Source organism: Mytilus edulis, chromosome 4 (genome assembly GCF_963676685.1).
Source record: "Mytilus edulis chromosome 4, xbMytEdul2.2, whole genome shotgun sequence".
Lineage (NCBI taxonomy): Eukaryota > Metazoa > Mollusca > Bivalvia > Mytilida > Mytilidae > Mytilus > Mytilus edulis.
This window is the reverse complement of record NC_092347.1, coordinates 40549392-40565978: the sequence shown is the minus strand read 5'-3', so window position 1 is coordinate 40565978 and position 16587 is coordinate 40549392.

The following is a 16587-nucleotide window of genomic DNA, read 5'->3' as shown; positions in this document are numbered from 1 at the left end:
ACAGCTAGTTAAAAGCCAAAACCAATTAATAATAAAAAATCATGCATTAGAGACTAAAATCGACTAAAAAGCCTTTTTGAAAAGTAATTTGTTGTTGCATTTGCAGGAGTTTTACTTTGCATGTGGTGTAAGCGTCGTTTGCCTTATTGTTATTGTTTATTTGTTGAATTATTTTTGTTTTCCCAATGAAGTAAAATTTTTTATATTTAAAAACATGTATTCCTTTACTTGTACAAAAAAATGCTAGCGGCGTTTTATTTTTTCTCGTTAATATATTTGATTCATTTTCAAATTTGAAAATACCATCGCCTAAAATATTCGCCAATGTTGTTACTTTAACAATTGTTTATTTAAGGATTATTCTATTAGAATGTTTACTTTTGCTCCATTAATTAATCAGTTTCCTTTGATCCCCAATGTTTGCAACAAGATTATAAAAGTTGACTTTTCGTAAAAGTAAGCTTTATACCACTTATGTATTTTCTTGTTTTTGTATAAATTTTATTAAATAAACCCTCATTTAATCTTGTTAAATCCTTCTAAATAGGATGTAAAAAGGTTATTTGCTCTTTGAACTTTCAGTTTGAGAATATTACATGTAAAATTAGAAATTATATAAGAGAGGCAACTGGTACCAAAGGACATAAACGAATCAGCCAATTGAAGATATCGTGATTCTTTTCTTGATATTAATGTTTTTCATGCAAAAAAAAGTAAAATCACAAAAATGCTGACCTCCGAGGAAAATTTAAAAAGGAAGGTCTCTAATCTAATGGCAAAATCAAAAGCTCAAACACATCAAAGAATTGATAACAACTGTCATATTCCTGGCTTGGTACAGGAATTTTCTAATGTAGAAATGGTGGATTGAATCTGGTTTTATAGTTAGATAACCTCTCACTTGTATGACATTCGCATCAAATTCCATTATTTCTTCTCATTCTTTTTTTAGCGAACACTTATTATAAATGCATTTGTGTGTATTCACCATAATTATCGCCATTGTCGTCGTTTTAATCTTCTTCTTTCTCCTCTCCTTCTCAGTCTCATCACCAACATGACAAAAGGTTTGCTTTGAAATTTTATCTTATAACAAAATGAAAACGTTGATGTAATCCCACATTGTTGTCATTATAAAGGAATTATCTGCGATTGTTGTGCAAGTTTATTTAGCTTTAAAACTAAGTTTGATACACCATTTTCAGTATGAGGAAATGCCTGTATCAAGTCAGAAATAATGCAGCTATAAGAGGAAAAGACGAAACATCAGAAACGAAAAACCAAAACGACAATGCAACACACACAGAAACGAACTATACGACAACAACTGCCATTTTTACTTTAGTGTAAAATAGAAAGGTTAAATTGACTATCAAAATGACAAGCTAAATGTTTGAAATACTGTCTGAACATACTCATCAGAGACCAGCAGAAATTAAAAACCTAAAATAACTATTTGTACAATATGTTGGTAGTTATCTTCAATTTTGAACTGTTTCTGTACTGTTCAATAGTTTTAAATTTTTTGAAATATTTACTCTGAAATATTTATTAGGAAAGCTTTCACAGGAATAAATATTAATTGTTTATGAACAATCCGGAAGATACTACCAAACATGAGTTTAATTAACAACTATGATTTCAATTATAATTTTACGGTATTGTTTGTACTAGCGTACGTACGTCGTTCGACCTTAACAAAACAATCGGTTTATCAGAAGTTCAAATATTGTTTTTGATATAATCTCGGTCTCTCTATCAAGATGAACGCACTTTGATCATTTAAATTGTACATGTGTACATTGTTTTACTGACATTAAGTAACTCGACGTTTTCTGTTACCATAATAACAAAAAAAAAAAATGATTTGATGCAAAAACTAAAACATTTTTCAATTTTATAATAACATGTGGTTGCAATTTTCAGTATAGTTAATTCCTTAAAAAAATTAGTTGTAACTTCGAAAAATTCAACCAAGTAAGGTATATGTCAGTGGTTTTCTAAATTTGATTTTCTCAGTTGGTAGTTGCATTTATTAGTACTGTATTCCTGTCATGTATATTTTTTTGTCATTTAAGAGGTGATTTTAACATTGCAATTAAGCGCAATGTTTGGCTAGCCATAAATAGTTATCAAAGGTACCAGGATTATAATGTGATATGCCAGACGCGCGTTTCGTCTACATAAGAATCATCAGTGACGCTCAGATCATAATAGTTATAAAACCAAATATGTACAAAGTTGAAGAGCATGGAGGACCCAAAAATCCAAAAAAAGATACGGCTATGGTAATCTATTCCTTGGATTAAAAAAATCCTTAGTTTTTCGAAAATTAAAATTTTGTAACAGGAAATTTATTTAAATGACCATATACTTGATATTAATGTCAACACAGAAGTGCAGACTACTGGACTGGTGATTACCTTGGAGACGAAACGTCCACCAACAGTGGTATCCGCCCAGTGGTGTAAATAGTTACCAGAGGTACCAGGATTATAATTTAATACGTCAGACGCGCGTTTCGTCTACATAAGACTCATCAGTGACGATCAGATCAAAATTGTATAAAGCCAAACATGTACAAAGTTGAAGAGCATTAAGGACCCAAAATTCCAAAAAGTTGTGCTTCTAAGGTAATCTATTCCTGGGATAAGAAAATCCTTAGTTTTTTTCGAAAAATTTATTAAAATGACTATATAATTGATAATCATGTAAACACAGAAGTGCTGACTACTGGGTTGGTGATACCCACGGGGACGAAACGTCCACCAGCAGTTGCATCGGCCCAGTGGTGTAAATAGTTATCAAAGGTACCATGATTATAATTTAATATAGGTTCAACCCACCTATTTTTCTTGAAATGTCCTGTACCAAGTCAGAAATATAGCAAATGTTATCAAATAGTTTATTTATATTTATGTTGCATTTCAGTGTTTCTGTTGTTCCGTTGTTTCCCTCTTATAGTTGACGTGTTTCCTTCGGTTTTAGTTTGTAACCCGGATTTGTTTTCTCTCAACCGATTTATGAATTTTGAAAAGAGGTATACTACTTGTACTTTTATTTACGGCCTTTTTCCATTTTTTAATTCATCTTGGAGTTCGTTTTTTTTGTGATACTTCTTGACATTTTTTGTAATATAAAGTGCATTGTAGTTAAGTGATCAAACATGTTAACGATCCTCTAAGACGTCCCTACCTAAACATTATTATGTAATTAATGTTTCGTTTGATACGAATTTGCTCCATGAATGCTCCTCAATAAAAAAGTAAAACTTGTCATTGTAACAATTCATATTATAGTTCGTCATTCAAAATCGGGAAAATTCCTTTGTTCGTACCATGCATCTTGTCATCAATGAGTTTTGTAGGGAAATCGCAAATCAACGGCTCCAAAAATCGATTTGAAAGAACTCTTTATGACATTTTATATCTGAACAGGCGTAACTGTATCTGTTGCATTACTAGGTGCGTACAACATAGCCATTACTTTTATATTTTTATATTTCAAATTGCATTATCATATAATTCTGAGAATTAAGAGTCTGCCTATTATTCACAAAAACGTCTTTCGCTGTAGACAACCATATTGTTAATTGCTTAAGAATTGTTGATACTCAAATATTTGTTACGAAAACTCAAATGCGTCTAATTCTTTCGTCCAATAAGAAACCGGAACAACAATATTAGTTCAACAACAACTATCATTCAATTATAAGTTTTACAAAGTGTTCGTGACAATGTATTGGACAGACCACTAATCAGAAGGTAACTGTGTATTATCGGAAACACAAATAATGCTTCAAAGAAGATACGGTCAGACATTTTCAACAATACAGCACAATGGATACTACAGTTTTCTTGTTTGCAAACTATGGCTATACAAACAAACCCATATGTCTTCCAGTGACGAAATGAAACAAGTGAACACCAAAGGATTTTTGGAAAGTAGAAACATTGCAATACTTGTTCAAATATTTTGTTTCCGTTTTCAATTCACTGAACAAATTGACCTTTAGACGCTAGAGTCTGAAATAAAAAAGATGACAATATTTATGCAAATCATTGACATTACCATAAAAAATCAATAACTCCTGTAAAAAACATCCACTATCAACAACAAAATATCAGAGAACTGGTAAGTCGCTTGATAATGCAAACGTGTCGTGAGAAATTTATCTAAGCTGCTCGTGCTGTGAAAATTTTGTAGATTACTATTTGTCAGTTTTATCAAGAAATTGTTTGTTCTGTCTATGGCTTAGGTATGGGAAAATCGAAGAGCGCAGATAAATTCAACTTTATCAAAAGAACCGGTGTTTCAATTGCTCCTTTTGAAACAGCTTACGTCTTTTAAAAAATGGTTTTGTACAACCAAATGACAGAACATAATATGAAATATGATGATAACGATTGTGAAGAACGTTGCTACGTGTACATACATATGGCAATGCATACTGGGAGAACATTGAATAAGAATACATCAGGGAATTCCAATGAACATTTACAATTATGGGCGATCATATTCCCCCTAATAAACATTTGACTTCTAAAACTTTTCGCCCGAAAATACTTGACGGAAGTTATCATGCAAAACACGTCTGTGTTTTCTACTATAATTTGTATCACTTATATTTAAAAGACAAAACAAGATTTAATTAAAGGTTAAAAACGGTTATATTTTTTTTTAAACTGAGGTTCCTCCTTCAAGCTAAATTGATCCCAGGTGGATTAAGGAATTTACTTAAATTTTGTTTGGTCACTGTTCCTCAAGCATTCAGTATATATCCTTGGATTTCAAATTTTGGGTTGTAGCATTCCTTCAAAAGTAATTCAAGAAAATTCAGTTCGCATGCACCAACTTGTATTCGTTGTATAATACTTTAAGAAGTACTAACATATGTCATATAAAAAACTTAACCGTGTTAATCGAATAACCTATTAATATATTTATAACGAGCCCATTTAAAAAAAAAATTCGATTTGCCGAGCTTAATCTTTTATACTTTTACATTGGAAGTACTTAATATGACGAGATATAACTGTGATTAAAGTTGTACTTAAGTTATTTTCGGAAGTACATGATCGCTTATGGCTGCACCATCTTGTCAATAGGTTTTAGATTGCAGTATGCAAAAGTACTACTATATGTATGTATAGATCAAAGATTGAATGTTTCAAATTGATTTTGCATACGTATTGAATTCTACGATTTCTAAAGAAACAAGTTTGTAAACTTAATGAAACAAACAAAATAAACATGTTGGTTTACAGATCAACTTATAAATGTTCTTTAAAAACGAAAGAAGCTGGTGTCACTTTTTAAAGGAATATGGCAAGCCTATCTATCACCGGCAAAGAATGTCTTATGAAAGTTCGATGGAAAAATCTCGAAAAGGAAATAAGACGCAAGACGTGTGAAAAGCAAACAATATCCCAAGTAATCTATCAGTTATATAGTTACTAACCTTTGATTTAATTAAAATCCGTAGGGGTGAAATATCATCTTCACTTGAAATATTATTTAACACATTGTGTCTGTGCAGAATTACTGATAGTTGCTTTAACATGCAGCTTCCAGGAAAAGGTTATATTCGAGGATTACTGATAGCAGAAATGAGGTCTAAAACAACAAAAAGCATTGGTGTTTTAAAAAAATATATAAAAGTATACATGAAATATTAGAATTGAATGGCACTTATTTAAGACTAAGAACCATGTGCATATCAACCTCGAATCCCAGATTCAAGGGTTAAGCTTTGGGAAAGGGAGTAATGATGTGATCACCAATTACCAATTCACTACATTTTTAAAACAAAATACAACCTTCTATGCCTCATTTAAAATGTATAAAGTGTATATAAAAGAACGACAACCTTCGACCAATATTCAAATGTATAGTTATACTGTTTGTTGATTGTACAATACAGTACGAGTGCTTTGGAGCTTGACATAATATTACAAAATATGTAAAGCTTTAATTATTTAATCATTTTTTTAACATCGAACTCGCAGCTGACTATATGCAGAATGCGTCTTACTCACCGTTGCTGTAATAATACGACCCTTGCCATTTGTCCAGTCAGTCTTCATTCGCCATATGTTATTCGTTGTTTGTCTTTGATTGGACGTCTGCTTTTTTCTCTCTAGAAATGTTGGGTTTTTGAAGTTAGTATTTTAGTGTTTACATGTTATCTAATAGTTTGGGCAAATCTTGTTATTCTTTTTGAAGGTATATTTTAGAACATTGTTAATTTGACATTAGTATTTCCAATTATTTACTCAATTTCGCATTTGACATCAAAAAGTTTAATAGCTTCAAATTATATTTGATTCATCACTTTGTATCTTTCATAATAGGTTTGAAACAGGTACTAGTATTCTGAGTTCTACCACCCTGAATGCGTTTTGGACAGGAAAAGAAAAATAAACATCCGTTAATGAAATCGATTGCAGATATTTTTTTATCACTGTCTTTGATTCGGTTTAGAATTAATTGCATAACAGTGTGGTCGACAGTAAAACGTTTGTAGGTTGTAACTTGTTTGTCAACGGCTATGATTTTATGCTCACCCAGTCTGTCAGAGGCCTTCCAGTGGGGATTGAAATATTCACTTGTTACACATTCCGATACATAAAATGAAACTTTCTTTTTACAAAGCTTGAAAGGAATTTGTTTTAAATATTTATTATAATCATCACATACAACCGTGTCATTTATAATAATAATGTTCAGAGATGATATTATTTAATAATAATAAAAAAAATAGGTTTATCCATTGTAAAAAAAACTATTAAGTTGATGAGGTTAATTCACAAAATATCTCATTGATTAAGAGCACAACTACTTCTACGGTGTGATCATTTAAGAATGGCCTACTATTTATTCAATGCGTATACATGTGGGTTTTGTTTGTGAAGAGTTCTAGATAATTAAAAAATCATTTGATTTCTTTGTTTAATACCATAAAACGATTCATTCTTTCAGATATTTGTCACTTTGCCTTATCTTCAAGTCCAACACAATTTCTCACGTTTCTTACAAAACTTATATTCTTGTGATGTGTTATTTTGTTTAAAAAAAATGTATAGATATAGATAGATATAGGAAGATGTGGTATGAGTGCCAATGAGACAACTCTCCTCCCAAGTAATAATTCATAAAAGTAAACCATTATAGGTCAAGGTACGACCTGCAACACGGAGCCCTGGCTCACACCGAACAGCAAGTTATAGAGGGCCCCAAAACTACTAGTGTAAAACCATTCAAACGGGAAAACCAACGAGAACCGAAAAACACATATGAACTACATAAACAGACGACATCATGCATTGTAATTTTTAAAGCCAATTAAGTAAAAAAAATTATCTGAAAGAACGTGCGATATCATATTAGGGAAATTGATGGTCAAACCATAACAAAAAATCAAGTAAAGAAATTTTAAGTATTCAACCTTTATAGCTTGCTGTTCGGTGTGTTGAAGGCCATTTTTATTTATTTTCAAATTACAAAGGTTATTCCTGATTAGTATTTTTAATTATTTTATTTAGGCGTTTAGAACCTTTGGTGACCTCACAGTTTAAATTTCTATGATAAGTACGTCGTGAGCAGTGGGCATTACAGACGAACGTTCACCTAATTTTCCCCAGTCAATGAATGGCCATAGCTACACTGTTATGAATTTCATTCTATATTTCTTTTATTTCTTTTTGTCGACCTAGATTAATTTAATACTAACCAACTGACGTTAACTTTTTTTCTCCTAATCACATTTTACAGATCAAAATGTATGATGGACAATCTGTTCTACTATACAACATATATTTTTGAACATTTTTTTAAGGAAATTAATAAAATCTGATAGCAAACCCTAGACAAGACAGTTATACAAAACTTATATAAATATGTACACAAGTTGTCTATATCAAATGTATACATCTGGAATTGAGTCGCACAGTTATTTTTTCTTTACTTAATTCCAATGCATTCGGGGTACGATATAATAAGTTTCACTGTACCGCGATAAAAAAGTCATTTCTCACTGTGACGGTAACTATTTTGCTACAAATCACAAATTTTATCTACGCTGGAAATATAATTACAAGATACATATAAAGCAACAACAAAAAGTCAGACAAGGTTCAAATTAGTTTTTAGTATCTGCTTTTTATAGTCACAGTAGGTTGAAGTTTGAAATTTACATGATAAAGATGAAATTTGTCAGACGGTAATAATTTAGGAGGGTCAGGTATCTATTGGCTGAAAGATGTGAACAAATGATTCATTATCAAACAAATTATCAACGGAATTATTCTTGACAAATAAGTCAATGAGATTCCAGCCTTCCTCATTTAGATGATTTAGCCAAAATTTTAATGGGTGGACAACAACTGTTTTGTAGAATATTAAGGAAAGAGTGCGACATCTCATTAAAGTTTAACAATAAGAGAGGAAATAAATGAAAATTTGTTACTTTTGTATTTTTATGAGGAATACATGGTGGTGTCAGACCACCAATTACTCCCTCCAATTTAGAACGTATGTAAGTACTCTGACACAAAATAGTAATTTTGATGCCATTGTTTACTTAAACTAACCAACAAATTTGCAGAAATGAAACTTTTGGTGAAAGGGGTATATATTTAGACCATTTTGAGCAAAAATTCACTTGTCTAGGAGTTTGCGTTAAAAATTCAGGATAAATGCGCTACATAGTACACTAATTTAAGATGTCCAGAAATCATGACTTATTTTGGTAGAACCTGTGTTTTCAAGATCAGAAATTTCTAATAAATCTATTAAAAATTAAACGTTGGTTGAAAATTGGCATGTAGAAAGGTGATACATGTAAAATTCAGGATATACCTGGTTTCCTTGAAGTTAAACTTAAGGTTAAATATTTAGAAAGATGTGAAAATTACAAAATTTGGTTGAACAGATAGGGATTTTTAATTGGTGGTCTGACACCTGGTGAACTTAATAGATATGACATTCTCGACATTGATTTTGTTTTTTAAGATATTAGTAACTCAATGGAATTTTACATGCTGTTTTATAAATTGTACATGAAAATTATGCTACTTTTATCATAGATATGATCCAACAGCAGCAAAATGTGACTAGTTTTGTTGCCAACTGAGACAACTGCGATTGCTATATTGTTTTACATTATTACCTTGTGTTCATTTTTGTGGTTTTATTGTTTTTACTTTTTCGATCTGCTTTTCTCTTTGTCTCTATTCCTCCATTACTTGTTTTATTTTGTTTTTATTTTGTTTTAAATTGTCTTCAAGATTGCAATTCTGTCCAATAATGTAGATTATCATTTTCCCTTCCTCTTAAGATTTTCATTTTTTTTCTGTTCTCTTGAATTTTTATATGCTATCACTATTACCTATTAAATTTTGATTTAAAAAAGAAAAATGTACATATAAATTCCTTTTCATATTTGATCTTCTTCTTAATACTTACTGATTCTTCTATCTTCTTGAGATTTCATATTATTTTTATTTTGAATTTGCCTTAATTCTTGGATCCAAATTTGCTCAATTCCTTTTTTTATTACTTCTTTTTTTTAATTCTCCATGTTCAACGTATTTTCGACCGATTTATAAATTTTTCATTATTCTATTTATTTAAAAACAATCGTATTTGCTTATAAGATTTTCGTTGACCGAAACATAATGTTTTAAATTAACAGCTAATTAATTATCGCTATTTTCGATTGTACGGTTCTCATTCATCATCAGTCTTCAAACACTCATCATTGATCGTTCGTTTATCAAAATAAGTTATATGGTTCGCTCCTGACCCCCTACGGATCCATAGACGGTTAGTAAACTCGATAGGTGGTGAAACAGAAGGCAAAATCTATTGATTTTACTCACCTTCTATGATCCAAATTTTGGTTGAGTATTTAAATGTATAACGAGTTTATCGCACGCAGGACTTTTCCTGCAATTTGTAGAAAAATAAACAATGAAAGACAATATCGATACATGACGTCACCGTTAACAGTAGACGTGACGTCATGAGCCACATATAGTTTTTACTAGCCCCTACAATACAGAGGGGTCACCACGTGACGACATTAAACAAATCACAACGTCATAGTTTACCTGCGGTGCGATAACAGCTCTTGGTTTATACCGCTGATGGTGGGCTATAAATTCACAAAGCTTACTCCGTACACTGATCGATTTGTTCGGGAACTTTTCTATTTTACTACATTCATTATTAGTGTAGAGAAGAATGCGAATCGGAGCTATACCATCGAGGGCATCATTAGTTATTCAATCAGTTCTTCCGTTCTTACATAATTTATAATAAAATTTTCTTAAATTGTTCGTTTATGAAGTTATAAATTATTGTGAATCTATGGTTTCAACTCCCTCATGCAAAGTTTACCTTAATTCTTATACATTCGTGGCTTTCACGTATCCGGCTTTGAGCATTCCTGATAAAGATACATAAAGGTAACAATAGTATACCGCTGTTCAAAAGTCATAAATCGACTGAGGGAAAACAAATCCGGGTTACAAACTAAAACAGACATCAACTTTGAGAGGAAAACAATGGAACAACAAAAACACTAAATTGAAATGAAAGCAAATGTCAACATACATGAAAACGTACTGAATCCAGAAAAGCGCATCAAACGCATGATATTTATAAGTTACGTTTTCTTTATTTATTTGAAAAATTAATAATTAAAAAAAAACCCACATAAACACAACAAATGAACAAAAAGTGATTATGCTGATACTGATACTGGTCATGATGATGATGATGGGCTTACGACGACGACTTTAATGAGGGTAGTACAATTAACACAATACAAAAGTAACAAGAATGTGTCATTAGTACACGGATATTTCTATGTTCAATCGACCGTAAAATTTGGATCACAACTCCAATTTGCCACAAACATTAGAAAGATCAGATCGTACAGAACATTTGTACTAAGTTTCAAGCGGATTGGATTTTAACTTCATAAAAACCAAAAAACTTTAATCTGAAGCAGGACAGATGGATGGACGGACGGACGAACGGACACACTGACGGAAAACATATCGGATAATACCCCTAGGTGGAGTATACAAATCAAATCTGCGTATTTTGGTTAACGATTGAAGCTGTAAGAGTTCAAGGATGTAGTCATCAAATCAGTAACCGTTATCTGTCCCGACGCTCAGATAACATATAACCTTAAGGTTACCTTAAAGATGACCCCATTTCTTGTCAAACTTAAAAGGCGTTTTATCAAACTTTTATCTGCAGGTGATAATTGTTTATCACCTGTCCTTTAGTTTTGTTTACATTGTTGTAATCATACTGTGAAGTATACAAATGATACACTGTCTTTTTGATAGAGGAATCGACATTCATTAACATGTAAAATCATGATGAATATGAACAACAATATTGGACAATATGAAACCGGTTGTTGTTCACGCTTGCTCATAATGAAAAACAGTGGGATGTATGTTTATTTTATTGTATTTTCAATAAGGGTCGTGATGCATCATGTTTTAGTTGATTAGGGATCAGTTTTGGTAACATTAATGTATTCTTCAACTTTGTACTTGTTTGGCTTTATAACTATTTTGATCTGAGCGTCACCGATGAGTCTTATGTAGACGAAACACGCGTCTTGCGTTTTAAACTATAAGTCTAGTACATTTGATAGTTATTTTATGATTAATTCTACAGGTTAAAATAAACTTGTATTGTCGCAGGCTGAACATTTTTTTTTATCTTTTCAACAATTTAATTTCTTGTCTTCTGGGTGTGCATTAACCAATGAGTCATTACATTTTTGTCTACAAATGATTACAGTACAAATGCCTTCCTGTTTTGTCCCGTTCCTTATTTTAGATACCGGTATGACTCATAACGGAATATTACTGGAGAAACATACAAATGGATAACTGCTTGCATAATACCCAATGCTACTCATCTTGTCAATATACACCTTGTCCCGTCGTTTACAAGTTTGTTATGAGGCCCCAATTAGGTAGCCCTAAGTTTATGTTTTCATCGGTCTGTGCGTCCGTCCGTTCGTTTGTCCGTAGAAAATGAAAGTGCCCACTTCAGATTAAAGTGTTTAGTCAATGTAGTTTTTGGTGAAATTGAAGTCCAATCAATTTGAAACTTAGAACACGCATTCCCTTTAATATGATCTTTCTATTTATAAACAAAATAAGACTTTTGCTTCTTATTTTGCGGTCCAACGAACATAGAAAATGATAGCGCAGATTGGCCATCCGTTTACTGTTGACACATTGTTGTTAATATATCTTATTGATTCGTTATGCACACTGATGAAGTATCAGCTATTGGAATCATTTGGTGTCCGTCGTCGTCAGACTTGCAACAATATTTGGCTTTAAAAAATACTGGACAATTTCTAAACTTGCGTACAATCAAAAATTTAAAGTGTGTACATTGATTCAACCTGCTAAATAAAAAGTCTGTATATTAAGTACAACATAGAGGTAAAATTCGAGTTATCGATAATACTTTGGAAATCGTTATATTCATATATATAGTTAAAAGATATGGTATCGAATGAAAATATGGCTATTGAAAGGAGTTACATGCATTTTAGTAGATTTTAACCAATTTTGATGTTTGTAAAGATTTATCAGAATACCAATATATCAAGATAAATCGTAAGTATACGGTTGAAATTCTTTCCATTCAACAGCAACTTCATTCATATATTGCAGTAATCTTATTTGGAACTGCAAGATTATCGATACAGGTGGTTGAGAACCTTTTTTATTAGTTGGTGCATGTAGCAGAAAAATGTATTACCAAAATTTGAACATCGAATAACTACTGCTGTTGTCTTATCAAGAAAACTTTTGCAAAGAATCGTTTATAAAGCCTGTGGAAATTTTAATTTCAATTTTGTTTGACAAAACAATTAAATGTAGCGCTTTTATAATGCAGATAAACATATCTTATATAATAACACGAGATAAATTTATAAAATCTACCTACATTTCCTTGAACTTTAAAACATATTCATTCAAAACATCTAACTAAAAACCTAAATTGCAAATGGATCCAAGCTAGCGGTTCTCGTATTGTTTCTGAATCTCATTTGATGGGGAAAAAACGCAAGAAAAGAATCCCACTATTTATTGTCATAAGCTATTTATATATTCATCAGGACTAAGTTTTATTTTGCGATGTATACTAGTATGTCTTTTAAAAGTGACTACCTGAATTCGCAAATATTTCATGCTTTGAATTTCTTTTCATACTATCAGTATACTAAACTGCCTTCGAATCTTGTTTATTGTCGATCTGAGGATCAATTCAGATATTCGCGCAGCATGAAATAATAATTTGCATGATCAAAATCCTTATAGAACAATGACGACGTAAATTCTAGAAAAAGAAGATATACCAAAAATGGGTATGTTGAGTGGCTAATTTTACTTGTGACATCGCCATCGATGGTTCTATTTGCAGGTGCAAAATGATCATTTTCATCACATTTCGTTACATTCATTCTCTTTGTAAAAACTGTCCACTCATGCTGAGTTGTCAGTATTTGTATACAAATATTCAACTGTCTTCTTCACTGAGAAATCGGCAACTATTTACATGTAATCACATGATAAACATGAAACAGAACAATTGGAAACATGAAACCGATAGTTATCCACGCCTGTTAATAAAGGTCTCAGTAGGTTACTCTGTTGCATCCCAAGCAGCACATTACCATAATAAAAGCCCAATTTGTCAAAGGAACATTTGGTAAAGGTCACACATCTATGGACACAGTAGAACGAATGTCTTTTAATTTGATGAATCTTTGTTGTATTGTGTTCAGATAAAACATTTGGCCTCTGGACTATAACATTGTTGTTCTGATGAAAAGGGCTACTTAAGTGGGTTTAATTGGTTTGAAGAATAAAACGTTTGCATCTTCTTCTGGACTCTGACATTCTAATATTGAGGTGATGACTTTTCAAGTCACCATTTTCTCCTGTAAACAAGACATAAACAGGCAATGCATAAAGTAAATATCAAAAATACTGAAACCTAAGGAAAATTCAAAATGAAAAGTCCGTAAACAAATGATAAAAAAGTAAAAAGCTCAAATACATCAAACGGATTGAAAACAACTGTCATATTCTAAAGTGGTACAGGCATTTTCTTATGTAGAAAAGGGTGGATTAAATGCGTTTATTTTTTGGAATAGGTTTTTATAACTTGAAGATAATCAACCATAACCGCTTTTATAATAAGTCTAGTACCGTAAATTAATTTCAAGCGACAAACCTTACGTAAGAATAATCAACACAAAAGCGAAATATTTTTTACGAAAATTGAGTACCCACATAATGCTCACGTAACTATGAATCTAATTGAAAGGTTGAAAATCATTTGTGTAGATTTCAGTCGCGTGGCAGTATCTGATTAAATACGCTTGTACACCTGCACGACACAGAAAATATAAGATGTCTGCTTACGGGACAAAGAAAAAATGATTATCTCCCTATATTTTTATATTCATGATAAAAGGTGAGACGAAATTACCTGTTATTATATCATTGACAAAGGACAGTTGAGAAGTTCATTGATTGGTTTAATTATTATTTTCTAGTCTTCAAAATCACTATACGTAAAATTTTATACCAAAACATCAATTAAATCAGAATTTTTCACAACAATAAAACGAAAAACGACAAAAAATATGTTAAGTACCCCAATTCTTTAAGCGACAAAGTAACGTACCATTAAGGCGTCAACGAATAGATGCAAAAAGGGGGCAGGTATCGTGTTCTTCAATATCACAGAATAAATTAGGGACTGTAGCAGGTAATAGTTCAAGATCCCCTGTTGGACAAGTTATCCGTTCGATATCGCACAACTATTGTTATCAAACTCTAGAAACAACCGCTTGAAGTCAAAGCGACAAAAAATTTCAAAATGAACACAAGCTTTCTTGTTCATGAGAAAAATAACCAAACGTGACCAGCTACCTTAGACCAACATCAATCAACTATTGCAATAAACTTTGCATATCGACTACATGAAAGTGAAAAAATTTACGGATGCTGAGTTTGAACAGGGAATGAAAGAAGCATTAAAGACACAGTAATACTAACATCAATTATATTACAAATTTCTGCTTTCTCACCTGAACTGGAATTGTACACAAACCACTGTAATTTTGTATGATTAGCGTAACTCGATCATTTTCTTCAAGTAAAGGTCAGAACGTTTAGCGAACTATTATTTTTCTTGTATTTTTTCTTTAAGCCAAGATGCTGCCTCGTTCTTTCGACTTCCGGTTTTCAATAAGTCTTTCTTTGTATCTTTTCTTTCTTCACTCCATTTAAATATATTAGAAAATCGTTTATTAATCGCCAGAATGTTTCTAAATAACAGGCAACCATTTATATAGTATCATGCTTTAACCTTTTTCACATAAAAAAAAACCAAAAAAAACCAAACAAACTAATACCACAGGTTATACTAAATTGATCATACCTGTTCCCAAGGGTGTCAACTGCCCGTTCACGCCTGCACAAGGAAATATAACAAATTTGCTGTAGTAGGTTAGTTTTTATTAATTTAAAACAAAAACGAAACATTTTTGTGACGTTTCTGTTACAAAAAAAAACCAACGGCTGAAGATATCTTTTTGACAAACCAACGTTTATATATATGCATTGCATTTCAAACAATGACTATGCTTAGTCTTAAACGCTCAAATGCCTTTTGAGGGGAAAATAGGTATGTGCTTAAAATGACCAAGAAAAGAGAATCCGCTTATAGGGAAATATTTCTCCCATCGTGGTGTAAACACATATAGAAATTGGTAGAACAAATATCATAGACGTACACTAACTCTTTTATGACCGACTGTTAAACGCTAATCACGACAGATGTCTTATTCAAATTATTCAAAACGCAATATTTACTCATGGTTGTTGTTTCGTATCTTTAATACAGAATGTATAAACCTTTAACTAAACAATTGTTTACATTAAACAGGAAACATCTGAATAGAAGATCCAATTATAATATTGACATTGTTAAGAGCAAATTTATGTTTGAACAACTTTGGTCAAAAAGGCAAAAGTCGCCATTAGTTTACTTTGAATAAGTTTACATTAACCCGATTTGTTTTGTTTGAGTCTTGTGTCATTAGAAAAATAAAGTATGTCGCGTTCTGAAGTACGTCCCACGAACTCCCTAGAGTTCTTTCTTCGGGATCGGACATAATTTCGATGTAAAACGTAGATAAAAACGTTTTTTTCTGGATTGTGTATAGTTTTTCGATTGTGTATAATATTTTTAAGTTATTTTTCTCTTATCTGGGACATAGTCAAAATCAAGATCAACATGTCAAATCTGCTGCGACCCACAGTTTTCCGGATTAAAATTCATCGGCAACGCCCAGAGTTAAATATTGTGATGTCATAAATGTAAATACGTTAAGAAATAAAACTAATAGAGGTCACGAGCTAAAACCGTTTCTACTATTATTAGTATTTCAATTCTGATATTTGTGTTCAGAAGCGCCAATTTAGTGCGAATGGTTCCCTCGACATGACACAGAGT